The sequence below is a fragment of the Hippoglossus stenolepis genome, chromosome 21, assembly GCF_022539355.2.
Source record: "Hippoglossus stenolepis isolate QCI-W04-F060 chromosome 21, HSTE1.2, whole genome shotgun sequence".
Lineage (NCBI taxonomy): Eukaryota > Metazoa > Chordata > Actinopteri > Pleuronectiformes > Pleuronectidae > Hippoglossus > Hippoglossus stenolepis.
Genome location: NC_061503.1, coordinates 64,000 through 89,890, shown reverse-complemented (window position 1 = coordinate 89,890; position 25,891 = coordinate 64,000). Strand labels below are relative to the sequence as shown.

General features: G+C 40.5%; 22 non-coding genes across 22 annotated transcripts; 9 read left to right on the top strand and 13 right to left on the bottom strand.

Annotated features, from left to right (window-relative positions):
- Nucleotides 1-542: 542 nt before the first annotated feature.
- Nucleotides 543-635, bottom strand: trnai-uau. Its single transcript has 2 exons — nucleotides 598-635; nucleotides 543-577 (listed from the first exon to the last, which is right to left on the bottom strand). It is a non-coding gene; the product is annotated as a tRNA-Ile (tRNA).
- A 2,729-nt stretch (nucleotides 636-3,364) lies between these two features.
- trnai-uau lies at nucleotides 3,365-3,458 on the bottom strand. Its single transcript has 2 exons — nucleotides 3,421-3,458; nucleotides 3,365-3,400 (listed from the first exon to the last, which is right to left on the bottom strand). It is a non-coding gene; the product is annotated as a tRNA-Ile (tRNA).
- A 276-nt stretch (nucleotides 3,459-3,734) lies between these two features.
- trnai-uau lies at nucleotides 3,735-3,828 on the bottom strand. Its single transcript has 2 exons — nucleotides 3,791-3,828; nucleotides 3,735-3,770 (listed from the first exon to the last, which is right to left on the bottom strand). It is a non-coding gene; the product is annotated as a tRNA-Ile (tRNA).
- Nucleotides 3,829-4,126: 298 nt separating this feature from the next.
- Nucleotides 4,127-4,208, top strand: trnas-cga. The gene has a single exon. It is a non-coding gene; the product is annotated as a tRNA-Ser (tRNA).
- Nucleotides 4,209-4,777: 569 nt separating this feature from the next.
- On the bottom strand, nucleotides 4,778-4,871 carry trnai-uau. Its single transcript has 2 exons — nucleotides 4,834-4,871; nucleotides 4,778-4,813 (listed from the first exon to the last, which is right to left on the bottom strand). It is a non-coding gene; the product is annotated as a tRNA-Ile (tRNA).
- A 2,358-nt stretch (nucleotides 4,872-7,229) lies between these two features.
- On the bottom strand, nucleotides 7,230-7,323 carry trnai-uau. Its single transcript has 2 exons — nucleotides 7,286-7,323; nucleotides 7,230-7,265 (listed from the first exon to the last, which is right to left on the bottom strand). It is a non-coding gene; the product is annotated as a tRNA-Ile (tRNA).
- Nucleotides 7,324-7,594: 271 nt separating this feature from the next.
- Nucleotides 7,595-7,688, bottom strand: trnai-uau. The gene is made up of 2 exons: nucleotides 7,651-7,688; nucleotides 7,595-7,630 (listed from the first exon to the last, which is right to left on the bottom strand). It is a non-coding gene; the product is annotated as a tRNA-Ile (tRNA).
- Nucleotides 7,689-7,985: 297 nt separating this feature from the next.
- Nucleotides 7,986-8,064, top strand: trnas-cga. The gene has a single exon. It is a non-coding gene; the product is annotated as a tRNA-Ser (tRNA).
- A 571-nt stretch (nucleotides 8,065-8,635) lies between these two features.
- Nucleotides 8,636-8,729, bottom strand: trnai-uau. Its single transcript has 2 exons — nucleotides 8,692-8,729; nucleotides 8,636-8,671 (listed from the first exon to the last, which is right to left on the bottom strand). It is a non-coding gene; the product is annotated as a tRNA-Ile (tRNA).
- A 716-nt stretch (nucleotides 8,730-9,445) lies between these two features.
- On the bottom strand, nucleotides 9,446-9,539 carry trnai-uau. Its single transcript has 2 exons — nucleotides 9,502-9,539; nucleotides 9,446-9,481 (listed from the first exon to the last, which is right to left on the bottom strand). It is a non-coding gene; the product is annotated as a tRNA-Ile (tRNA).
- A 546-nt stretch (nucleotides 9,540-10,085) lies between these two features.
- trnas-cga lies at nucleotides 10,086-10,167 on the top strand. Its single transcript has one exon. It is a non-coding gene; the product is annotated as a tRNA-Ser (tRNA).
- A 1,297-nt stretch (nucleotides 10,168-11,464) lies between these two features.
- On the bottom strand, nucleotides 11,465-11,558 carry trnai-uau. The gene is made up of 2 exons: nucleotides 11,521-11,558; nucleotides 11,465-11,500 (listed from the first exon to the last, which is right to left on the bottom strand). It is a non-coding gene; the product is annotated as a tRNA-Ile (tRNA).
- Nucleotides 11,559-12,875: 1,317 nt separating this feature from the next.
- On the bottom strand, nucleotides 12,876-12,969 carry trnai-uau. Its single transcript has 2 exons — nucleotides 12,932-12,969; nucleotides 12,876-12,911 (listed from the first exon to the last, which is right to left on the bottom strand). It is a non-coding gene; the product is annotated as a tRNA-Ile (tRNA).
- A 1,226-nt stretch (nucleotides 12,970-14,195) lies between these two features.
- trnas-cga lies at nucleotides 14,196-14,277 on the top strand. Its single transcript has one exon. It is a non-coding gene; the product is annotated as a tRNA-Ser (tRNA).
- A 2,464-nt stretch (nucleotides 14,278-16,741) lies between these two features.
- Nucleotides 16,742-16,835, bottom strand: trnai-uau. Its single transcript has 2 exons — nucleotides 16,798-16,835; nucleotides 16,742-16,777 (listed from the first exon to the last, which is right to left on the bottom strand). It is a non-coding gene; the product is annotated as a tRNA-Ile (tRNA).
- A 1,359-nt stretch (nucleotides 16,836-18,194) lies between these two features.
- Nucleotides 18,195-18,273, top strand: trnas-cga. Its single transcript has one exon. It is a non-coding gene; the product is annotated as a tRNA-Ser (tRNA).
- Nucleotides 18,274-19,586: 1,313 nt separating this feature from the next.
- On the top strand, nucleotides 19,587-19,666 carry trnas-cga. Its single transcript has one exon. It is a non-coding gene; the product is annotated as a tRNA-Ser (tRNA).
- A 1,061-nt stretch (nucleotides 19,667-20,727) lies between these two features.
- Nucleotides 20,728-20,821, bottom strand: trnai-uau. The gene is made up of 2 exons: nucleotides 20,784-20,821; nucleotides 20,728-20,763 (listed from the first exon to the last, which is right to left on the bottom strand). It is a non-coding gene; the product is annotated as a tRNA-Ile (tRNA).
- Nucleotides 20,822-21,477: 656 nt separating this feature from the next.
- Nucleotides 21,478-21,558, top strand: trnas-cga. The gene has a single exon. It is a non-coding gene; the product is annotated as a tRNA-Ser (tRNA).
- Nucleotides 21,559-23,565: 2,007 nt separating this feature from the next.
- Nucleotides 23,566-23,645, top strand: trnas-cga. Its single transcript has one exon. It is a non-coding gene; the product is annotated as a tRNA-Ser (tRNA).
- A 625-nt stretch (nucleotides 23,646-24,270) lies between these two features.
- Nucleotides 24,271-24,362, bottom strand: trnai-uau. The gene is made up of 2 exons: nucleotides 24,327-24,362; nucleotides 24,271-24,306 (listed from the first exon to the last, which is right to left on the bottom strand). It is a non-coding gene; the product is annotated as a tRNA-Ile (tRNA).
- A 429-nt stretch (nucleotides 24,363-24,791) lies between these two features.
- trnar-ucg lies at nucleotides 24,792-24,874 on the top strand. The gene has a single exon. It is a non-coding gene; the product is annotated as a tRNA-Arg (tRNA).
- The last annotated feature ends 1,017 nt before the right edge of the window (nucleotides 24,875-25,891 follow it).

The following is a 25,891-nucleotide window of genomic DNA, read 5'->3' as shown; positions in this document are numbered from 1 at the left end:
TGGCAAGTAGAGGTATTGCTGGTCGTTCCTTCCTGCAGCAGTAATACTTTACAACCAGATCTGCTCCCAGTAGAACTACATGCACCCATCATGTACTACACTCTGGTTTGACACTCTTCACTGTGCAATATCAATAGTTCATGTGCAATCCATTCACTCAACATATTCTCACACTGCACATATGTTTCTTGTCCCTACACTGTATATATTAGTTTAATGCCATTTTATTTTTCTATATGTTTTATATTCCTTACACTTAAGTATTATTATCTTTATTGCATGTTACTTATTACTTACTGATGCTTATTTTGACTCTTGCTGCTGTAATACTGCAAATTTCCCATTGTGGGACTAATAAAGGATAATGTTAGCTAATCTTATATTTTGCACTTATTTCTATTTTTATATGTTATTCAAATTAAATTCTATTGGCAATTATTACATTTGCCAAGCAGGTTATGTTTTCATCTGTGTTTGTCTGTTGTTTAGTGAAACGGAAGGACCAGTCACTTCTCCCACCAACCACCAAGGTAAAACCATTGTGCTCCAGGTGAGGTCGAACTCACAACCTCAGCATCGCTCTGCAGGTCACTGTCTTATAAGTACTGCGCGCTGACCGATTGCGCCACTGGAGCCTTGAAATTCGAAAAACATGAATTCTATTTTTTCCATCCAGTTATACCTGTCTGCTATGAAAGATGTTATCTTGGTCTACAAGAGATTGACATGTCAAACCTTCAAGAGGCCTGTTGTGAAGATTCTACACTAAACTGTTCAAAGCAGAAATATTACTGGTATTAACTAAACTTGCCATTTTATTTCACATAAATATACTTTGTCTCCAAAGCATTAATGGTATAGTTCACAGAAAAATGTAATTAACTCTACTCACCACTATGCCGATGGAGGGTGGGTGAAGCGTTTGAGTCCACAAAAGACTTTGGAGTCTCCGGGTAAACAGCGTTGCAGCCAAATCCAATACAATTGAAGCAACTGGGATCACCTCTTCAGCCATGGGCCTCTGTGTAAAAATATCCTCTTGCAAACCCACACACGGTATCAAACAGGAAGTAGGTTGTGCAGTTATTGAGAAGTTAATATTGTTATAGTAGTTTAGTTAAATACACCAACATTTGGCCAAGGTGCGTTTTAGTTCTTTATTTTGGATTTCAACGATATGTATTCTTTAAACTGAATAGCTATTAAAGAAGTGATCCACAGTCACTGCTCAGACTTGTGTCTGTGTCAGTGTAAAACTGGTAATCCCAAAACAGCCCGTAGTCTTTACTGCTGATGGGGTAGCTCTCAGATTTGCTTCTTGTGAACAGTCACTTTTCCACAAATAACAGTGCTGCTCCAGGTGAGGGTGAACTCACAACCTCGGCATAGCTCTGCAGATTACTGTCTTATAAGTACCGCGCGCTGACCGATTGCGCCACTGGAGCCTGTTCAAGTGAGGAAAATGAAGTATAGTTCAACGACACCAAACTAATGAATGAACTAGTTTCGTTTTAGTTCTTTATTTTGGATTTCAACGATATGTATTCTTTAAACTGAATAGCTGCTCAGACCTCCTTGTGTCTGTGTCAGTGTAAAACTGGTAATCCCAAATGAGTTGAATACTGGTACCACATCATATTCATTCATCAATCTAACCTAATCCCATTTAAAATAGTTTTCTGAATTATAATCCCTCTAGAACTCCACAAGGTGGAGATTAACCAAATAGATGAATGGAAAATTGTACCTTTCTTGCAATATTCTGGTGTAGTGAGTGGGTTACAAATTTTGCTACTTTACATTTTTGTAATGCCAGCAACCCAGTTAGTTTGTTGTCTAGAGGCTGATGTAAATGAACCCACAGACCCACACACTAACATCCATTTTTATGGATGTGCGATCATCCTGCACCACTGCAATCAGTTCATATACTTTCTCAACCCATCATAACTGTCTGCAGTAAATTCTATATATTAAATAATTGCTTACATGTCACGGTGGCCGAGAGGTTAAGGCGTTGGACTCGAATCCAATGGGGTTTCGCACAGGTTCGAACCCTGTTCGTGACGACTTCTTTAGAACTAAATGACTCTTTGGAAAACTTCTTTGGACTGCTGCTGACTGGATAGACTGGGACACCTGCCTGACCCAGTGGAGGTGGTTGGACAGAGGAGGATGATGGACAAGCAGGACACCATCACAGCACTGGTTCCTTCCTGCAGCAGTAAGACTGTACAACTACTAGATCTTTAGAACTAAATGGCACTTTGGAAATCTTCTTTGGAGTGGTCCACGAGGGCAGCAGGAGGATCAGCTCGGTCCTGCCTGACTCAGTGGAGGTGGTGGGACAGGGGAGTATGATGGACAAGCAGTCCCACCCCTGCAGGACACCATCACAGCACTGGTTCCTTCCTGCAGCAGTAAGACTGTACAACCAGTAGAACTACATGCACTCATCACGAACTACACTCTGGTTTGATTCTGTCTGTGCAATATCAATGGTTCATGTGCAATCAGTTCATGGAACATATTCTCACACTGCACATATGTTTCCGTCTCTATATGTTAGTTTAATTCCATTCATATTTTTGTATATGTTTTATATTCCTTACACTTATTATATTTACACTAAAGTATTGCATTATTACTTATTACTTACTGATGCCTATTTTGACTCTTGCTGCTGTAATACTGCAAATTTGCCCATTGTCGGACTAATAAAGGACTAATATTCAAATTCAATTCTATTGCCTATTATTACATTCGCCAAGCAGGTTATGTTTTCATCTGTGTTTGTCTGTTGTTTAGCAGGATTACGCCGAAGCTACGGGACGGTTACCACGGTTTGGGTCGGGAAGATGACAATAAAGTTTGGTGCGGATTTCTTTCACTTTCTTTCATATTGCAAGAAAGTTGTTTTTCATTTCCGTTGAAGTCTCAGAGACAAATATCTGACAAGTTTAGGAGACTAATATTTATTGGTGCAGGTACAAATAAAAATCTGGAATGTGGTTTCGTAGCCCACTACTGAGTGCCAGTATAGTTTCCAATTTAAATCTACACCAGAAGCTGCAGTAGCATGTACAGTTTTGTTTTGATGGTGACACTGTACCTCCGTTCTGTAAGGCAGGAAGATGGCTGAGGCCAAGTTTCCAGTGATGCCACTGAGCATGTAGATGATGGAGATTCTCAGCCAGCCAGCTTCTCTATGTCCCTCAGGAGGGTCATCTGGAACAACACTGACACCAGGCAGTGCAGGATCCACACACACACAGACACACACAAGGTCAAGGTAGTTACTGACGTCTTCACAAATTGTGTCTTGTGATCAGTCACTTCTCCCACCACCAAGGTAAAACTATTCTGCTCCAGGTGAGGGTCGAGCTCACAACCTCAGCATCGCTCTGCAGGTCACTGTCTTATAAGTACTGCGCGCTGACCGATTGTGCCACTGGAGCTTTGAAAATCAAAAACATTAATTCTATTTTTTTCCAACCAGTTACACCTGTCTGCTATAACATTTATTCACTCATTATCTACTCACCTCTATGCCGATGGAGGGTGGGTGAAGTGTTTGAGTCCAAAAACACTATTGGAGTCTCAGGGGTAAACAGCGTTGCAGCCAAATCCACCAACTTCTGACCAATGCAGGTGCCATAGTCTTTGTTGCTGTGGGCATAGTTCACAGATTTGCTTCTTGTGAACAGTCACTCTTCCACAACCACGGACTGTGCTGCTCCAGGTGAGGGTCGAACTCACAACCTCGGCATAGCTCTGCAGATTACTGTCTTATAAGTACCGCGCGCTGCCCGATTGCGCCACTGGAGCCTGTTCAAGTGGGGAAAATGAAATAAAGTCCAACGACACCAAACTAATGAACTAACTCGTTTTGTTATGGTTCTTTAATTTGGATTTTAACGATATATATTCTTTACACTAAATAGACATTAAAATTGTGATTCACAGTCACTGCTCAGACCTCCTTGTGTCTGTGTCACTGTAAAACTGGTAATCACAGATGAGTTGAATACTTGAATACAATGTACCACTGCAATCAGTTCATATCCTTTCTCTGCCCATCATAACTGTCTGCAGTAAAATGTGTATATTAATTATATGTAGATATGTCACGGTGGCCGAGAGGTTAAGGCGTTGGACTCGAAATCCAATGGGGTTTCCCCGCACAGGTTCGAATCCTGTTCGTGACGCACTTGTTTAGACCTTAATGACTCTTTAGTGGCAAGTAGAGGTATTGCTGGTCGTTCCTTCCTGCAGCAGTAATACTTTACAACCAGATCTGCTCCCAGTAGAACTACATGCACCCATCATGTACTACACTCTGGTTTGACACTCTTCACTGTGCAATATCAATAGTTCATGTGCAATCCATTCACTCAACATATTCTCACACTGCACATATGTTTCTTGTCCCTACACTGTATATATTAGTTTAATGCCATTTATATTTTTCTATATGTTTTATATTCCTTACACTTAAGTATTATTATCTTTATTGCATGTTACTTATTACTTACTGATGCTTATTTTGACTCTTGCTGCTGTAATACTGCAAATTTCCCATTGTGGGACTAATAAAGGATAATGTTAGCTAATCTTATATTTTGCACTTATTTCTATTTTTATATGTTATTCAAATTAAATTCTATTGGCAATTATATTCTCCAAGCAGGTTATGTTTTCATCTGTGTTTGTCTGTTGTTTAGTGAAACGGAAGGACCAGTCACTTCTCCCACCAACCACCAAGGTAAAACCATTGTGCTCCAGGTGAGGGTCGAACTCACAACCTCAGCATCGCTCTGCAGGTCACTGTCTTATAAGTACTGCGCGCTGACCGATTGCGCCACTGGAGCCTTGAAATTCAAAAACATGAATTCTATTTTTTTCCATCCAGTTACACCTGTCTGCTATGAAAGATGTTATCTTGGTCTACAAGAGATAGACATGTCAAACCTTCAAGAGGCCTGTTGTGAAGATTCTACACTAAACTGTTCAAAGCAGAAATATTACTGGTATTAACTAAACTTGCCATTTTATTTCACATAAATATACTTTGTCTCCAAAGCATTAATGGTATAGTTCACAGAAAAATGTAATTAACTCTACTCACCACTATGCCGATGGAGGGTGGGTGAAGCGTTTGAGTCCACAAAGACTTTTGAGTCTCCGGGTAAACAGCGTTGCAGCCAAATCCAATACAATTGAAGCAACTGGGGATCACCTCTTCAGCCATGGGCCTCTGTGAAAATATCCTCTTGCAAACCCACACACGGTATCAAACAGGAAGTAGGTTATGCAGTTATTGAGAAGTTAATATTGTTATAGTAGTTTAGTTAAATACACCAACATTTGGCCAAGGTGCGTTTTAGTTCTTTATTTTGGATTTCAACGATATGTATTCTTTAAACTGAATAGCTATTAAAGAGTGATCCACAGTCACTGCTCAGACTTGTGTCTGTGTCAGTGTAAAACTGGTAATCCCAAAACAGCCCGTAGTCTTTACTGCTGTTGGGGTAGCTCTCAGATTTGCTTCTTGTGAACAGTCACTTTTCCACAAATAACAGTGAGGGTCGAACTCACAACCTCGGCATAGCTCTGCAGATTACTGTCTTATAAGTACCGCGCTGACCGATTGCGCCACTGGAGCCTGTTCAAGTGGGGAAAATAAAATATAGTACAACGAGACCAAACTATTGAACTTACTCGTTTCGTTTTGGTTCTTTATTTTGGATTTTAACGATATATATTCTTTACACTAAATAGCCATGAAAAGTGATCCACAGTCACTGTTCAGACCTCCTTGTGTCTGTGTCACTGTAATCCCATTTAAAATAGTTTTCTGAATTATAATCCTCGAGAACTCCACAAGGTGGAGATTAACCAAATAGACAACTGGAAAATTGTACCTTTCTTGCAATATTCTGGTGTAGTGAGTGGTTTACAGGCTCCAGTGACACAGTCAGGCAGTGTGTTGTACTGATAATATACAGTCACCTGCAGAGTCAGTTCATATACTTTCTCTACCCATCATAACTGTCTGCAGTGAAATGTGTATATTAAATAAATGCATATATGTCACGGTGGCCGAGAGGTTAAGGCGTTGGACTCGAAACCAATGGGGTTTCCCGCACAGGTTCGAATCCTGTTCGTGAAGCACTTGTCTAGAGCTAAAGTCTTCTTTGAAGTGGTCTGAGGAGTATGATGGACAAGCAGGACACAATCACAGCACTGGGCACAGGTATAGCTGGTTGTTCCTTCCTGCAGCTGTAAGACTGTACAACCAGTACAACTACATGTACCCATCATGGAGTACACTCTGGTTTAACTCTCTTCACTGTGCAATATCAATGGTTCATGTGCAATCCATTCACTGAACTTATTCTCACACTGCACATGTGTTTCTTGTCTCTATATGTTAGTTTAATTCCATTCATATTTTTCTATATGTTTTATATTCCTTACACTTATTATCTTTACACTAAAGTATTGCATTATTACTTATTACTTACTGATGCCTATTTTGACTCTTGCTGCTGTAATACTGCAAATTTGCCCATTGTCGGACTAATAAAGGACTAATATTCAAATTCAATTCTATTGCCTATTATTACATTTGCCAAGCAGGTTATGTTTTCATCTGTGTTTGTCTGTTGTTTAGCAGGATTACACCGAAGCTACGGGACGGTTACCACGGTTTGGGTCGGGAAAGATGACATTAAAGTTTGGTGCGGATTTCTTTCACTTTCTTTAATATTGCAAGAAAGTTGTTTTTTCATTTCCGTTGAAGTCTCAGAGACAAATATCTGACAAGTTTAGGAGACTAATATTTATTGGTGCAGGTACAAATAAAAATCTGGAATGTGGTTTCGTAAGGCGCTCTACTGAGTGCCAGTATAGTTTCCAATTTAAATCTACACCAGAAGCTGCAGTAGCTCGTACAGTTTTGTTTTGATTGATGTACCTCCGTTCTGTAAGGCAGGAAGATGGCTGAGGCCAAGTTTCCAGTGATGCCACTGAGCATGTAGATGATGGAGATTCTCAGCCAGCCAGCTTCTCTATGTCCCTCAGGAGGGTCATCTGGAACAACACTGACACCAGGCAGTGCAGGATCCTACACACACACAGACACACAAGGTCAAGGTAGTTACTGACGTCTTCACAAATTGTGTCTTGTGATCACTCACTTCTCCACCACCAAGGTAAAACTATTCTGCTCCAGGTGAGGGTCGAGCTCACAACCTCAGCATCGCTCTGCAGGTCACTGTCTTATAAGTACTGCGCGCTGACCGATTGTGCCACTGGAGCTTTGAAAATCAAAAACATTTCTATTTTTTCCAACCAGTTACACCTGTCTGCTATAACATTTATTCACTCATTATCTACTCACCTCTATGCCGATGGAGGGTGGGTGAAGTGTTTGAGTCCAAAAACACTATTGGAGTCTCAGGGTAAACAGCGTTGCAGCCAAATCCACCAACTTCTGACAAAGGCAGGTGCCATAGTCTTTGTTGCTGTGGGCATAGTTCACAGATTTGCTTCTTGTGAACATTCACTCTTCCACAACCACAGAAAGTGCTGCTCCAGGTGAGGGTCGAACTCACAACCTCGGCATAGCTCTGCAGATTACTGTCTTATAAGTACCGCGCCCTGACCGATTGCGCCACTGGAGCCTGTTCAAGTGGTGAAAATGAAATAAATTCCAACGACACCAAACTAATGAACTACTCGTTTTGTTTTGGTTCTTTATTATGGATTTTAACAATATATATTCTTTAATACGAAATAGCTATAAAATTGTGATCCACAGTCACTGTTCAGACCTCCTTGTGCCTGTGTCACTGTAAAACTGGTAATCACAGATGAGTTGAATACTTGAATACAATGTACCACTGCAATCAGTTCATATCCTTTCTCTGCCCATCATAACTGTCTGCAGTAAAATGTGTATATTAATTATATGTAGATATGTCACGGTGGCCGAGAGGTTAAGGCGTTGGACTCGAAATCAATGGGGTTTCCCCACAGGTTCGAATCCTGTTCGTGACGCACTTGTTTAGACCTTAATGACTCTTTAGTGGCAAGTAGAGGTATTGCTGGTCGTTCCTTCCTGCAGCAGTAATACTTTACAACCAGATCTGCTCCCAGTAGAACTACATGCACCCATCATGTACTACACTCTGGTTTGACACTCTTCACTGTGCAATATCAATAGTTCATGTGCAATCCATTCACTCAACATATTCTCACACTGCACATATGTTTCTTGTCCCTACACTGTATATATTAGTTTAATGCCATTTATATTTTTCATATGTTTTATATTCCTTACACTTAAGTATTATTATCTTTATTGCATGTTACTTATTACTTACTGATGCTTATTTTGACTCTTGCTGCTGTAATACTGCAAATTTCCCATTGTGGGACTAATAAAGGATAATGTTAGCTAATCTTATATTTTGCACTTATTTCTATTTTTATATGTTATTCAAATTAAATTCTATTGGCAATTATTACATTCGCCAAGCAGGTTATGTTTTCATCTGTGTTTGTCTGTTGTTTAGTGAAACGGAAGGACCAGTCACTTCTCCCACCAACCACCAAGGTAAAACCATTGTGCTCCAGGTGAGGGTCGAACTCACAACCTCAGCATCGCTCTGCAGGTCACTGTCTTATAAGTACTGCGCGCTGACCGATTGCGCCACTGGAGCCTTGAAATTTGAAAACATGAATTCTATTTTTTTCCATCCAGTTATACCTGTCTGCTATGAAAGATGTTATCTTGGTCTACAAGAGATTGACATGTCAAACCTTCAAGAGGCCTGTTGTGAAGATTCTACACTAAACTGTTCAAAGCAGAAATATTACTGGTATTAACTAAACTTGCCATTTTATTTCACATAAATATACTTTGTCTCCAAAGCATTAATGGTATAGTTCACAGAAAAATGTAATTAACTCTACTCACCACTATGCCGATGGAGGGTGGGTGAAGCGTTTGAGTCCACAAAAGACTTTGGAGTCTCCGGGTAAACAGCGTTGCAGCCAAATCCAATACAATTGAAGCAACTGGGATCACCTCTTCAGCCATGGGCCTCTGTGTAAAAATATCCTCTGCAAACCCACACACGGTATCAAACAGGAAGTAGGTTGTGCAGTTATTGAGAAGTTAATATTGTTATAGTAGTTTAGTTAAATACACCAACATTTGGCTAAGGTGCGTTTTAGTTCTTTATTTTGGATTTCAACGATATGTATTCTTTAAACTGAATAGCTATTAAAGAAGTGATCCACAGTCACTGCTCAGACTTGTGTCTGTGTCAGTGTAAAACTGGTAATCCCAAAACAGCCCGTAGTCTTTACTGCTGTTGGGGTAGCTCTCAGATTTGCTTCTTGTGAACAGTCACTTTTCCACAAATAACAGTGCTGCTCCAGGTGAGGGTCGAACTCACAACCTCGGCATAGCTCTGCAGATTACTGTCTTATAAGTACCGCGCGCTGACCGATTGCGCCACTGGAGCCTGTTCAAGTGAGGAAAATGAAGTATAGTTCAACGACACCAAACTAATGAATGAACTAGTTTCGTTTTAGTTCTTTATTTTGGATTTCAACGATATGTATTCTTTAAACTGAATAGCTGCTCAGACCTCCTTGTGTCTGTGTCAGTGTAAAACTGGTAATCCCAAATGAGTTGAATACTGGTACCACATCATATTCATTCATCACATCTAACCTAATCCCATTTAAAATAGTTTTCTGAATTATAATCCCTCTAGAACTCCACAAGGTGGAGATTAACCAAATAGATGAATGGAAAATTGTACCTTTCTGCAATATTCTGGTGTAGTGAGTGGGTTACAAATTTTGCTACTTTACATTTTTGTAATGCCAGCAACCCAGTTAGTTTGTTGTCTAGAGGCTGATGTAAATGAACCCACAGACCCACACACTAACATCCATTTTTATGGATGTGCGATCATCCTGCACCACTGCAATCAGTTCATATACTTTCTCAACCCATCATAACTGTCTGCAGTAAATTCTGTATATTAAATAATTGCTTACATGTCACGGTGGCCGAGAGGTTAAGGCGTTGGACTCGAAATCCAATGGGGTTTCCCCGCACAGGTTCGAACCCTGTTCGTGACGACTTCTTTAGAACTAAATGACTCTTTGGAAAACTTCTTTGGACTGCTGCTGACTGGATAGACTGGGACACCTGCCTGACCCAGTGGAGGTGGTTGGACAGAGGAGGATGATGGACAAGCAGGACACCATCACAGCACTGGTTCCTTCCTGCAGCAGTAAGACTGTACAACTACTAGATCTTTAGAACTAAATGGCACTTTGGAAATCTTCTTTGGAGTGGTCCACGAGGGCAGCAGGAGGATCAGCTCGGTCCTGCCTGACTCAGTGGAGGTGGTGGGACAGGGGAGTATGATGGACAAGCAGTCCCACCCCTGCAGGACACCATCACAGCACTGGTTCCTTCCTGCAGCAGTAAGACTGTACAACCAGTAGAACTACATGCACTCATCACGAACTACACTCTGGTTTGATTCTGTCTGTGCAATATCAATGGTTCATGTGCAATCAGTTCATGGAACATATTCTCACACTGCACATATGTTTCCCGTCTCTATATGTTAGTTTAATTCCATTCATATTTTTGTATATGTTTTATATTCCTTACACTTATTATATTTACACTAAAGTATTGCATTATTACTTATTACTTACTGATGCCTATTTTGACTCTTGCTGCTGTAATACTGCAAATTTGCCCATTGTCGGACTAATAAAGGACTAATATTCAAATTCAATTCTATTGCCTATTATTACATTCGCCAAGCAGGTTATGTTTTCATCTGTGTTTGTCTGTTGTTTAGCAGGATTACACCGAAGCTACGGGACGGTTACCACGGTTTGGGTCGGGAAAGATGACAATAAAGTTTGGTGCGGATTTCTTTCACTTTCTTTAATATTGCAAGAAAGTTGTTTTTTCATTTCCGTTGAAGTCTCAGAGACAAATATCTGACAAGTTTAGGAGACTAATATTTATTGGTGCAGGTACAAATAAAAATCTGGAATGTGGTTTCGTAAGGCGCTCTACTGAGTGCCAGTATAGTTTCCAATTTAAATCTACACCAGAAGCTGCAGTAGCTCGTACAGTTTTGTTTTGATGGTGACACTGTACCTCCGTTCTGTAAGGCAGGAAGATGGCTGAGGCCAAGTTTCCAGTGATGCCACTGAGCATGTAGATGATGGAGATTCTCAGCCAGCCAGCTTCTCTATGTCCCTCAGGAGGGTCATCTGGAACAACACTGACACCAGGCAGTGCAGGATCCTACACACACACAGACACACAAGGTCAAGGTAGTTACTGACGTCTTCACAAATTGTGTCTTGTGATCACTCACTTCTCCCACCAAGGTAAGACAATTTTTGCTCCAGGTGAGGGTCGAGCTCACAACCTCAGCATCGCTCTGCAGGTCACTGTCTTATAAGTACTGCGCGCTGACCGATTGTGCCACTGGAGCTTTGAAAATCAAAAACATTAATTCTATTTTTTTCCAACCAGTTACACCTGTCTGCTATAACATTTATTCACTCATTATCTACTCACCTCTATGCCGATGGAGGGTGGGTGAAGTGTTTGAGTCCAATAAACACTATTGGAGTCTCAGGGGTAAACAGCGTTGCAGCCAAATCCACCAACTTCTGACCAAGGCAGGTGCCATAGTCTTTGTTGCTGTGGGCATAGTTCACAGATTTGCTTCTTGTGAACAGTCACTCTTCCACAACCACGGACTGTGCTGCTCCAGGTGAGGGTCGAACTCACAACCTCGGCATAGCTCTGCAGATTACTGTCTTATAAGTACTGCGGCGCCCTTGCGCCACTGGAGCCTGTTCAAGTGGGGAAAATGAAATAAAGTCCAACGACACCAAACTAATGAACTAACTCGTTTTGTTTTGGTTCTTTAATTTGGATTTTAACGATATATATTCTTTACACTAAATAGACATTAAAATTGTGATTCACAGTCACTGCTCAGACCTCCTTGTGTCTGTGTCACTGTAAAACTGGTAATCACAGATGAGTTGAATACTTGAATACAATGTACCACTGCAATCAGTTCATATCCTTTCTCTGCCCATCATAACTGTCTGCAGTAAAATGTGTATATTAATTATATGTAGATATGTCACGGTGGCGAGAGGTTAAGGCGTTGGACTCGAAATCAATGGGGTTTCCCCCACAGGTTCGAATCCTGTTCGTGACGCACTTGTTTAGACCTTAATGACTCTTTAGTGGCAAGTAGAGGTATTGCTTGTCGTTCCTTCCTGCAGCAGTAATACTTTACAACCAGATCTGCTCCCAGTAGAACTACATGCACCCATCATGTACTACACTCTGGTTTGACACTCTTCACTGTGCAATATCAATAGTTCATGTGCAATCCATTCACTCAACATATTCTCACACTGCACATATGTTTCTTGTCCCTACACTGTATATATTAGTTTAATGCCATTTATATTTTTCTATATGTTTTATATTCCTTACACTTAAGTATTATTATCTTTATTGCATGTTACTTATTACTTACTGATGCTTATTTTGACTCTTGCTGCTGTAATACTGCAAATTTCCCATTGTGGGACTAATAAAGGATAATGTTAGCTAATCTTATATTTTGCACTTATTTCTATTTTTTATATGTTATTCAAATTAAATTCTATTGGCAATTATTACATTCGCCAAGCAGGTTATGTTTTCATCTGTGTTTGTCTGTTGTTTAGTGAAACGGAAGGACCAGTCACTTCTCCCACCAACCACCAAGGTAAAACCATTGTGCTCCAGGTGAGGGTCGAACTCACAACCTCAGCATCGCTCTGCAGGTCACTGTCTTATAAGTACTGCGCGCTGACCGATTGCGCCACTGGAGCCTTGAAATTTGAAAACATGAATTCTATTTTTTTCCATCCAGTTATACCTGTCTGCTATGAAAGATGTTATCTTGGTCTACAAGAGATTGACATGTCAAACCTTCAAGAGGCCTGTTGTGAAGATTCTACACTAAACTGTTCAAAGCAGAAATATTACTGGTATTAACTAAACTTGCCATTTTATTTCACATAAATATACTTTGTCTCCAAAGCATTAATGGTATAGTTCACAGAAAAATGTAATTAACTCTACTCACCACTATGCCGATGGAGGGTGGGTGAAGCGTTTCAGTCCACAAAAGACTTTTGGAGTCTCCGGGGTAAACAGCGTTGCAGCCAAATCCAATACAATTGAAGCAACTGGGGATCACCTCTTCAGCCAGGGGCCTCTGTGTAAAAATATCCTCTTGCAAACCCACACGGTATCAAACAGGAAGTAGGTTATGCAGTTATTGAGAAGTTAATATTGTTATAGTAGTTTAGTTAAATACACCAACATTTGGCCAAGGTGCGTTTTAGTTCTTTATTTTGGATTTCAACGATATGTATTCTTTAAACTGAATAGCTATTAAAGAAGTGATCCACAGTCACTGCTCAGACTTGTGTCTGTGTCAGTGTAAAACTGGTAATCCCAAAACAGCCCGTAGTCTTTACTGCTGTTGGGGTAGCTCTCAGATTTGCTTCTTGTGAACAGTCACTTTTCCACAAATAACAGTGAGGGTCGAACTCACAACCTCGGCATAGCTCTGCAGATTACTGTCTTATAAGTACCGCGCGCTGACCGATTGCGCCACTGGAGCCTGTTCAAGTGGGGAAAATAAAATATAGTACAACGAGACCAAACTATTGAACTTACTCGTTTCTTTTGGTTCTTTATTTTGGATTTTAACGATATATATTCTTTACACTAAATAGCCATGAAAAGTAATCCACAGTCACTGTTCAGACCTCCTTGTGTCTGTGTCACTGTAATCCCATTTAAAATAGTTTTCTGAATTATAATCCTCGAGAACTCCACAAGGTGGAGATTAACCAAATAGACAACTGGAAAATTGTACCTTTCTTGCAATATTCTGGTGTAGTGAGTGGTTTACAGGCTCCAGTGACACAGTCAGGCAGTGTGTTGTACTGATAATATACAGTCACCTGCAGAGTCAGTTCATATACTTTCTCTACCCATCATAACTGTCTGCAGTGAAATGTGTATATTAAATAAATGCATATATGTCACGGTGGCCGAGAGGTTAAGGCGTTGGACTCGAAATCCAATGGGGTTTCCCCGCACAGGTTCGAATCCTGTTCGTGACGCACTTGTCTAGAACTAAAGTCTTCTTTGAAGTGGTCTGAGGAGTACGATGGACAAGCAGGACACAATCACAGCACTGGGCAGAGGTATAGCTGGTTGTTCCTTCCTGCAGCTGTAAGACTGTACAACCAATACAACTACATGTACCCATCATGGAGTACACTCTGGTTTAACTCTCTTCACTGTGCAATATCAATGGTTCATGTGCAATCCATTCACTGAACATATTCTCACACTGCACATGTGTTTCTTGTCTCTATATGTTAGTTTAATTCCATTCATATTTTTCTATATGTTTTATATTCCTTACACTTATTATCTTTACAATAAAGTATTGCATTATTACTTATTACTTACTGATGCCTATTTTGACTCTTGCTGCTGTAATACTGCAAATTTGCCCATTGTCGGACTAATAAAGGACTAATATTCAAATTCAATTCTATTGCCTATTATTACATTTGCCAAGCAGGTTATGTTTTCATCTGTGTTTGTCTGTTGTTTAGCAGGATTACACCGAGCTACGGGACGGTTACCACGGTTTGGGTCGGGAAAGATGACATTAAAGTTTGGTGCGGATTTCTTTCACTTTCTTTAATATTGCAAGAAAGTTGTTTTTTCATTTCCGTTGAAGTCTCAGAGACAAATATCTGACAAGTTTAGGAGACTAATATTTATTGGTGCAGGTACAAATAAAAATCTGGAATGTGGTTTCGTAAGGCGCTCTACTGAGTGCCAGTATAGTTTCCAATTTAAATCTACACCAGAAGCTGCAGTAGCTCGTACAGTTTTGTTTTGATTGATGTACCTCCGTTCTGTAAGGCAGGAAGATGGCTGAGGCCAAGTTTCCAGTGATGCCACTGAGCATGTAGATGATGGAGATTCTCAGCCAGCCAGCTTCTCTATGTCCCTCAGGAGGGTCATCTGGAACAACACTGACACCAGGCAGTGCAGGATCCTACACACACACAGACACACACAAGGTCAAGGTAGTTACTGACGTCTTCACAAATTGTGTCTTGTGATCAGTCACTTCTCCCACCACCAAGGTAAAACTATTCTGCTCCAGGTGAGGTCGAGCCCACAACCTCAGCATCGCTCTGCAGGTCACTGTCTTATAAGTACTGCGCGCTGACCGATTGTGCCACTGGAGCTTTGAAAATCAAAAACATTAATTCTATTTTTTCCAACCAGTTACACCTGTCTGCTATAACATTTATTCACTCATTATCTACTCACCTCTATGCCGATGGAGGGTGGGTGAAGTGTTTGAGTCCAAAAACACTATTGGAGTCTCAGGGGTAAACAGCGTGCAGCCAAATCCACCAACTTCTGACAAAGGCAGGTGCCATAGTCTTTGTTGCTGTGGGCATAGTTCACAGATTTGCTTCTGAACAGTCACTCTTCCACAACCACGGACTGTGCTGCTCCAGGTGAGGGTCGAACTCACAACCTCGGCATAGCTCTGCAGATTACTGTCTTATAAGTACCGCGCGCGCCTGATCGCGCCACTGGAGCCTGTTCAAGTGGGGAAAATGAAATAAAGTCCAACGACACCAAACTAATGAACTAACTCGTTTTGTTTTGGTTCTTTAATTTGGATTTTAACGATATATATTCTTTACACTAAATAGACATTAAAATTGTGATTCACAGTCACTGCTCAGACCTCCTTGTGTCTGTGTCACTGTAAAACTGGTAATCACAGATGAGTTGAATACTTGAATACAATGTACCACTGCAATCAGTTCATATCCTTTCTCTGCCCATCATAACTGTCTGCAGTAAAATGTGTATATTAATTATATGTAGATATGTCACGGTGGCCGAGAGGTTAAGGCGTTGGACTCGAAATCATGGGGTTTCCCCGCAGGTTCGAATCCTGTTCATGACGCACTTGTTTAGACCTTAATGACTCTTTAGTGGCAAGTAGAGGTATTGCTGGTCGTTCCTTCCTGCAGCAGTAATACTTTACAACCAGATCTGCTCCCAGTAGAACTACATGCACCCATCATGTACTACACTCTGGTTTGACACTCTTCACTGTGCAATATCAATAGTTCATGTGCAATCCATTCACTCAACATATTCTCACACTGCACATATGTTTCTTGTCCCTACACTGTATATATTAGTTTAATGCCATTTATATTTTTCTATATGTTTTATATTCCTTACACTTAAGTATTATTATCTTTATTGCATGTTACTTATTACTTACTGATGCTTATTTTGACTCTTGCTGCTGTAATACTGCAAATTTCCCATATTGGGACTAATAAAGGATAATGTTAGCTAATCTTATATTTTGCACTTATTTCTATTTTTATATGTTATTCAAATTAAATTCTATTGGCAATTATTACATTCGCCAAGCAGGTTATGTTTTCATCTGTGTTTGTCTGTTGTTTAGTGAAACGGAAGGACCAGTCACTTCTCCCACCAACCACCAAGGTAAAACCATTTTGCCTCAGGTGAGGGTCGAACTCACAACCTCAGCATCGCTCTGCAGGTCACTGTCTTATAAGTACTGCGCGCTGACCGATTGCGCCACTGGAGCCTTGAAATTTGAAAACATGAATTCTATTTTTTTCCATCCAGTTATACCTGTCTGCTATGAAAGATGTTATCTTGGTCTACAAGAGATTGACATGTCAAACCTTCAAGAGGCCTGTTGTGAAGATTCTACACTAAACTGTTCAAAGCAGAAATATTACTGGTATTAACTAAACTTGCCATTTTATTTCACATAAATATACTTTGTCTCCAAAGCATTAATGGTATAGTTCACAGAAAAATGTAATTAACTCTACTCACCACTATGCCGATGGAGGGTGGGTGAAGTGTTTGAGTCCACAAATGACTTTTGGAGTCTCCGGGGTAAACAGCGTTGCAGCCAAATCCAATACAATTGAAGCAACTGGGGATCACCTCTTCAGCCAGGGGCCTCTGTGTAAAAATATCCTCTTGCAAACCCACACACGGTATCAAACAGGAAGTAGGTTGTGCAGTTATTGAGAAGTTAATATTGTTATAGTAGTTTAGTTAAATACACCAACATTTGGCCAAGGTGCGTTTTAGTTCTTTATTTTGGATTTCAACGATATGTATTCTTTAAACTGAATAGCTATTAAAGAAGTGATCCACAGTCACTGCTCAGACTTGTGTCTGTGTCAGTGTAAAACTGGTAATCCCAAAAAGACCCGTAGTCTTTACTGCTGTTGGGGTAGCTCTCAGATTTGCTTCTTGTGAATAAACAGTCACTTTTCCACAAATAACAGTGCTGCTCCAGGTGAGGGTCGAACTCACAACCTCGGCATAGCTCTGCAGATTACTGTCTTATAAGTACCGCGCACTGACCGATTGCGCCACTGAGAATGCTTGAGTGGGAAAATGAAATATAGTTCAACGACACCAAACTAATGAATGAACTAGTTTCGTTTTAGTTCTTTATTTTGGATTTCAACGATATGTATTCTTTAAACTGAATAGCTGCTCAGACCTCCTTGTGTCTGTGTCAGTGTAAAACTGGTAATCCCAAATGAGTTGAGTACTGGTACCACATCATATTCATTCATCACATCTAACCTAATCCCATTTAAAATAGTTTTCTGAATTATAATCCTCTGGAACTCCACAAGGTGGAGATTAACCAAATAGATGAATGGAAAATTGTACCTTTCTTGCAATATTCTGGTGTAGTGAGTGGGTTACAAAGTTTGCTACTTTACATTTTGTAATGCCAGCAACCCAGTTAGTTTGTTGTCTAGAGGCTGATGTAAATGAACCCACAGACCCACACACTAACATCCATTTTTATGGATGTGCGATCATCCTGCACCACTGCAATCAGTTCATATACTTTCTCACCATCATAACTGTCTGCAGTAATTTCTGTATATTAAATAATTGCTTACATGTCACGGTGGCCGAGAGGTTAAGGCGTTGGACTCGAAATCCAATGGGTTTCCCCACAGGTTCGAACCCTGTTCGTGACGTCTTCTTTAGAACTAAATGACTCTTTGGAAAACTTCTTTGGACTGCTGCTGACTGGATAGACTGGGACACCTGCCTGACCCAGTGGAGGTGGTTGGACAGAGGAGGATGATGGACAAGCAGGACACCATCACAACACTGGTTCCTTCCTGCAGCAGTAAGACTGCATATCTACTAGAACTTTAGAACTAAATGACTCTTTGGAAATCTTCTTTGGAGTGGTCCACTAGGGCAGCAGGAGGATCAGCTCGGTCCTGCCTGACTCAGTGGAGGTGGTGGGACAGGGAGTATGATGGACAAGCAGTCCCGCCCCTGCAGGACACCATCACAGCACTGGTTCCTTCCTGCAGCAGTAAGACTGTACAACCACTAGCACTACTAGACCCATCATGGACTACAGTCTGGTTTTACACTCTTCACTGTGCAATATTCATTCTGTCTGTGAAATATCAATAGTTCATGTGCAATCCATTCACAGAACATATTCTCACACTGCACATATGTTTCCTGTCCCTACACTGTAATATTAGTTTAATGCCATTTATATTTTTCTATATGTTTTATATCCCTACACTTAAGTATTATTATCTTTACACTAAAGTATTGCATGTTACTTACTACTTACTGATGCTTATTTTGACTCTTGCTGCTGTAATACTGCAAAGGACGGTTACCACGGTTTGGGTCGGGCAAGATGACATTAAATCTTGTGCGGATTTCCAAAAACACCCCATAGTCTTTGTGGGCATAGCTCAAAGATTTGAGACTTGTGAACAGTCACTTCTCACAACCACAGAAAGTGCTGCTCCAGGTGAGGATCGAACTCACAACCTCGGCATAGCTCTGCAGATTACTGTCTTATAAGTACTGCCGCTGACCGATTGCGCCACTGGAGCCTGTTCAAGTGGGGAAAATAAAATATAGTACAACGAGACCAAACTATTGAACTTACGTCGTTTGGTTCTTTATTTTGGATTTTAACGATATATATTCTTTACACTAAATAGCAAAAAGTAATCCACAGTCACTGTTCAGACCTCCTTGTGTCTGTGTCACTGTAATCCCATTTAAAATAGTTTTCTGAATTATAATCCTCGAGAACTCCACAAGGTGGAGATTAACCAAATAGACAACTGGAAAATTGTACCTTTCTTGCAATATTCTGGTGTAGTGAGTGGTTTACAGGCTCCAGTGACACAGTCAGGCAGTGTGTTGTACTGATAATATACAGTCACCTGCAGAGTCAGTTCATATACGTTCTCTACCCATCATAACTGTCTGCAGTGAAATGTGTATATTAAATAAGTGCATATATGTCACGGTGGCCGAGAGGTTAAGGCGTTGGACTCGAAATCCATGGGGTTTCCCGCACGGGTTCGAATCCTGTTCGTGACGCACTTGTTCAGAACTAAAGTCTTCTTTGAAGTGGTCTGAGGAGTATGATGGACAAGCAGGACACAATCACAGCACTGGGCAGAGGTATAGCTGGTTGTTCCTTCCTGCAGCTGTAAGACTGTACAACCAATACAACTACATGTACCCATCATGGAGTACACTCCGGTTTAACTCTCTTCACTGTGCAATATCAATGGTTCATGTGCAATCCATTCACTGAACATATTCTCACACTGCACATGTGTTTCTTGTCTCTATATGTTAGTTTAATTCCATTCATATTTTTCTATATGTTTTATATTCCTTACACTTATTATCTTTACACTAAAGTATTGCATTATTACTTATTACTTACTGATGCCTATTTTGACTCTTGCTGCTGTAATACTGCAAATTTGCCCATTGTCGGACTAATAAAGGACTAATATTCAAATTCAATTCTATTGCCTATTATTACATTCGCCAAGCAGGTTATGTTTTCATCTGTGTTTGTCTGTTGTTTAGCAGGATTACAATCGGCTACGGCGGTTACCACGGTTTGGGTGGGAAAGATGACATTAAAGTTTGGTGCGGATTTCTTTCACTTTCTTTAATATTGCAAGAAAGTTGTTTTTTCATTTCGTTGAAGTCTCAGAGACAAATATCTGACAAGTTTAGGAGACTAATATTTATTGGTGCAGGTACAAATAAAAATCTGGAATGTGGTTTCGTAAGGCGCTCTACTGAGTGCCAGTATAGTTTCCAATTTAAATCTACACCAGAAGCTGCATAGCTCGCATAGTTCAGTTTTGTTTTGATGGTGACACTGTACCTCCGTTCTGTAAGGCAGGAAGATGGCTGAGGCCAAGTTTCCAGTGATGCCACTGAGCATGTAGATGATGGAGATTCTCAGCCAGCCAGCTTCTCTATGTCCCTCAGGAGGGTCATCTGGAACAACACCAACGCCAGGCAGTGCAGGATCCTAACACACACAGACACACAAGGTCAAGGTAGTTACTGACGTCTTCACAAATTGTGTCCTGTGATCACTCACTTCTCCCACCACCAAGGTAAAACTATTCTGCTCCAGGTGAGGGTCGAGCTCACAACCTCAGCATCGCTCTGCAGGTCACTGTCTTATAAGTACTGCGCGCTGACCGATTGTGCCACTGGAGCTTTGAAAATCAAAAACATTAATTCTATTTTTTCCAACCAGTTACACCTGTCTGCTATAACATTTATTCACTCATTATCTACTCACCTCTATGCCGATGGAGGGTGGGTGAAGTGTTTGAGTCCAAAAACACTATTAGAGTCTCAGGGTAAACAGCGTTGCAGCCAAATCCACCAACTTGACCAAGGCAGGTGCCATAGTCTTTGTTGCTGTGGGCATAGTTCACAGATTTGCTTCTTGTGAACAGTCACTCTTCCACAACCACGGACTGTGCTGCTCCAGGTGAGGTCGAACTCACAACCTCGGCATAGCTCTGCAGATTACTGTCTTATAAGTACGCGCTGCCCGATTGCGCCACTGGAGCCTGTTCCAGTGGGGAAATGAAATAAAGTCAACGACACCAAACTAATGAAGTAACTCGTTTTGTTATGGTTCTTTAATTTGGATTTTAACAATATATATTCTTTACACTAAATAGACATTAAAATTGTGATTCACAGTCACTGCTCAGACCTCTTTGTGTCTGTGTCACTGTAAAACTGGTAATCACAGATGAGTTGAATACTTGAATACAATGTACCACTGCAATCAGTTCATATCCTTTCTCTGCCCATCATAACTGTCTGCAGTAAAATGTATATTAATTATATGTAGATATGTCACGGTGGCCGAGAGGTTAAGGCGTTGGACTCGAAATCAATGGGGTTTGCCCGCACAGGTTCGAATCCTGTTCGTGACGCTTGTTTAGACCTTAATGACTCTTTAGTGGCAAGTAGAGGTATTGCTGGTCGTTCCTTCCTGCAGCAGTAATACTTTACAACCAGATCTGCTCCCAGTAGAACTACATGCACCCATCATGTACTACACTCTGGTTTGACACTCTTCACTGTGCAATATCAATAGTTCATGTGCAATCCATTCACTCAACATATTCTCACACTGCACATATGTTTCTTGTCCCTACACTGTATATATTAGTTTAATGCCATTTATATTTTTCTATATGTTTTATATTCCTTACACTTAAGTATTATTATCTTTATTGCATGTTACTTATTACTTACTGATGCTTATTTTGACTCTTGCTGCTGTAATACTGCAAATTTCCCATTGTGGGACTAATAAAGGATAATGTTAGCTAATCTTATATTTTGCACTTATTTCTATTTTTTATATGTTATTCAAATTAAATTCTATTGGCAATTATTACATTGCCAAGCAGGTTATGTTTTCATCTGTGTTTGTCTGTTGTTTAGTGAAACGGAAGGACCAGTCACTTCTCCCACCAACCACCAAGGTAAAGCATTGTGCTCCAGGTGAGGTCAACCTACAACCTCAGCATCGCTCTGCAGGTCACTGTCTTATAAGTACTGCGCGCTGACCGATTGCGCCACTGGAGCCTTGAAATTGCAAACATGAATTCTATTTTTTCCATCCAGTTATACCTGTCTGCTATGAAAGATGTAATCTTGGTCTAGAGATTGACATGTCAAACCTTCAAGAGGCCTGTTATGAAGATTCTACACTAAACTGTTCAAAGCAGAAATATTACTGGTATTAACTAAACTTGCCATTTTATTTCACATAAATATACTTTGTCTCCAAAGCATTAATGGTATAGTTCACAGAAAAATGTAATTAACTCTACTCACCACTATGCCGATGGAGGGTGGGTGAAGTTTCAGTCCACAAAAGACTTTTGGAGTCTCCGGGTAAACAGCGTTGCAGCCAAATCCAATACAATTGAAGCAACTGGGGATCACTTCTTCAGCCAGGGGCCTCTGTGTAAAAATATCCTCTTGCAAACCCACACACGGTATCAAACAGGAAGTAGGTTGTGCAGTTATTGAGAAGTTAATATTGTTATAGTAGTTTAGTTAAATACACCAACATTTGGCCAAGGTGCGTTTTAGTTCTTTATTTTGGATTTCAACGATATGTATTCTTTAAACTGAATAGCTATTAAAGAAGTGATCCACAGTCACTGCTCAGACTTGTGTCTGTGTCAGTGTAAAACTGGTAATCCCAAAACAGCCCGTAGTCTTCACTGCTGTTGGGGTAGCTCTCAGATTTGCTTCTTGTGAACAGTCACTTTTCCACAAATAACAGTGCTGCTCCAGGTGAGGCGAACTCACAACCTCGGCATAGCTCTGCAGATTACTGTCTTATAAGTACCGCGCTCACCGATTGCGCCACTGGAGCCTGTTCAAGTGAGGAAAATGAAATATAGTTCAACGACACCAAACTAATGAATGAACTAGTTTCGTTTTAGTTCTTTATTTTGGATTTCAACGATATGTATTCTTTAAACTGAATAGCTGCTCAGACCTCCTTGTGTCTGTGTCAGTGTAAAACTGGTAATCCCAAATGAGTTGAATACTGGTACCACATCATATTCATTCATCACATCTAACCTAATCCCATTTAAAATAGTTTTCTGAATTATAATCCCTAGAACTCCACAAGGTGGAGATTAACCAAATAGATGAATGGAAAATTGTACCTTTCTTGCAATATTCTGGTGTAGTGAGTGGGTTACAAATTTTGCTACTTTACTTTTTGTAATGCCAGCAACCCAGTTAGTTTGTTGTCTAGAGGCTGATGTAAATGAACCCACAGACCCACACACTAACATCCATTTTTATGGATGTGCGATCATCCTGCACCACTGCAATCAGTTCATATACTTTCTCTACCCATCATAACTGTCTGCAGTAAATTCTGTATATTAAATAATTGCTTACATGTCACGGTGGCCGAGAGGTTAAGGCGTTGACCTCGAAATCCAATGGGGTTTCCCCACAGGTTCGAACCCTGTTCGTGACGACTTCTTTAGAACTATATGACTCTTTGGAAAACTTCTTTGGACTGCTGCTGACTGGATAGACTGGGACACCTGCCTGACCCAGTGGAGGTGGTGGGACAGGGGAGTATGATGGACAAGCAGTCCCACCCCCTGCAGGACACCATCACAGCACTGGTTCCTTCCTGCAGCAGTAAGACTGTACAACCACTAGCACTACTAGACCCATCATGGACTACAGTCTGGTTTGACACTCTTCACTGTGCAATATTCATTCTGTCTGTGAAATATCAATAGTTCATGTGCAATCCATTCACAGAACATATTCTCACACTGCACATATGTTTCTGTCCCTACACTGTATATATTAGTTTAATGCCATTCATATTTTTCTATATGTTTTATATCCCTTACACTTAAGTATTATTATCTTTACACTAAATTATTGCATGTTACTTATTACTTACTGATGCTTATTTTGACTCTTGCTGCTGTAATACTGCAAAGGACGGTTACCACGGTTTGGGTCGGGCAAGATGACATTAAATCTTGGTGCGGATTTCCTAAAAACACCCCATAGTCTTTGTGGGCATAGCTCAAAGATTTGAGACTTGTGAAGAGTCACTTCTCCACAACCACGGACTGTGCTGCTCCAGGTGAGGGTCGAACTCACAGCCTCGGCATAGCTCTGCAGATTACTGTCTTATAAGTACCGCGCTGACCGATTGCGCCACTGGAGCCTGTTCAAGTGGGGAAAATAAAATATAGTACAACGAGACCAAACTATTGAACTTACTCGTTTCGTTTTGGTTCTTTATTTTGGATTTTAACGATATATATTCTTTACACTAAATAGCCATGAAAAAGTGATCCACAGTCACTGTTCAGACCTCCTTGTGTCTGTGTCACTGTAATCCCATTTAAAATAGTTTTCTGAATTATAATCCCTCGAGAACTCCACAAGGTGGAGATTAACCAAATAGACAACTGGAAAATTGTACCTTTCTTGCAATATTCTGGTGTAGTGAGTGGTTTACAGGCTCCAGTGACACAGTCAGGCAGTGTGTTGTACTGATAATATACAGTCACCTGCAGAGTCAGTTCATATACTTTCTCTACCCATCATAACTGTCTGCAGTGAAATGTGTATATTAAATAAATGCATATATGTCACGGTGGCGGAGAGGTTAAGGCGTTGGACCTCGAAAATCCAATGGGGTTTCCCGCACAGGTTTGAATCCTGTTCGTGACGCACTTGCTTAGAACTAAAGTCTTCTTTGAAGACAAGCAGGACACAATCACAGCACTGGGCAGAGGTATAGCTTGTTGTTCCTTCCTACAGCTATAAGACTGTAGAACTACATGCACTCATCATGAACTACACTCTGGTTTGATTCTGTCTGTGCAATATCAATGGTTCATGTGCAATCAGTTCATGGAACATATTCTCACACTGCACATATGTTTCCCGTCTCTATATGTTATTTTAATTCCATTCATATTTTTGTATATGTTTTATATTCCTTACAGTATTATTATATTTACACTAAAGTATTGCATTATTACTTATTACTTACTGATGCCTATTTTGACTCTTGCTGCTGTAATACTGCAAATGCCCATTGTCGGACTAATAAAGGACTAATATTCAAATTCAATTCTATTGCCTATTATTACATTCGCCAAGCAGGTTATGTTTTCATCTGTGTTTGTCTGTTGTTTAGCAGGATTACAAGCATTACGGGACGGTTACCACGGTTTGGGTCGGGAAAGATGACATTAAAGTTTGGTGCGGATTTCTTTCACTTTCTTTAATATTGCAAGTAAGTTGTTTTTTCATTTCAGTCTCAGAGACAAATATCTGACAAGTTTAGGAGACTAATATTTATTGGTGCAGGTACAAATAAAAATCTGGAATGTGGTTTCGTAAGGCGCTCTACTGAGTGCCAGTATAGTTTCAATTTAAATCTACACCAGAAGCTGCAGTAGCTCGTACAGTTTTGTTTTGATGGTGACACTGTACCTCCGTTCTGTAAGGCAGGAAGATGGCTGAGGCCAAGTTTCCAGTGATGCCACTGAGCATGTAGATGATGGAGATTCTCAGCCAGCCAGCTTCTCTATGTCCCTCAGGAGGGTCATCTGGAACAACACTGACACCAGGCAGTGCAGGATCCTACACACACACAGACACACACAAGGTCAAGGTAGTTACTGACGTCTTTACAAATTGTGTCTTGTGATCAGTCACTTCTCCCACCAACCACCAAGG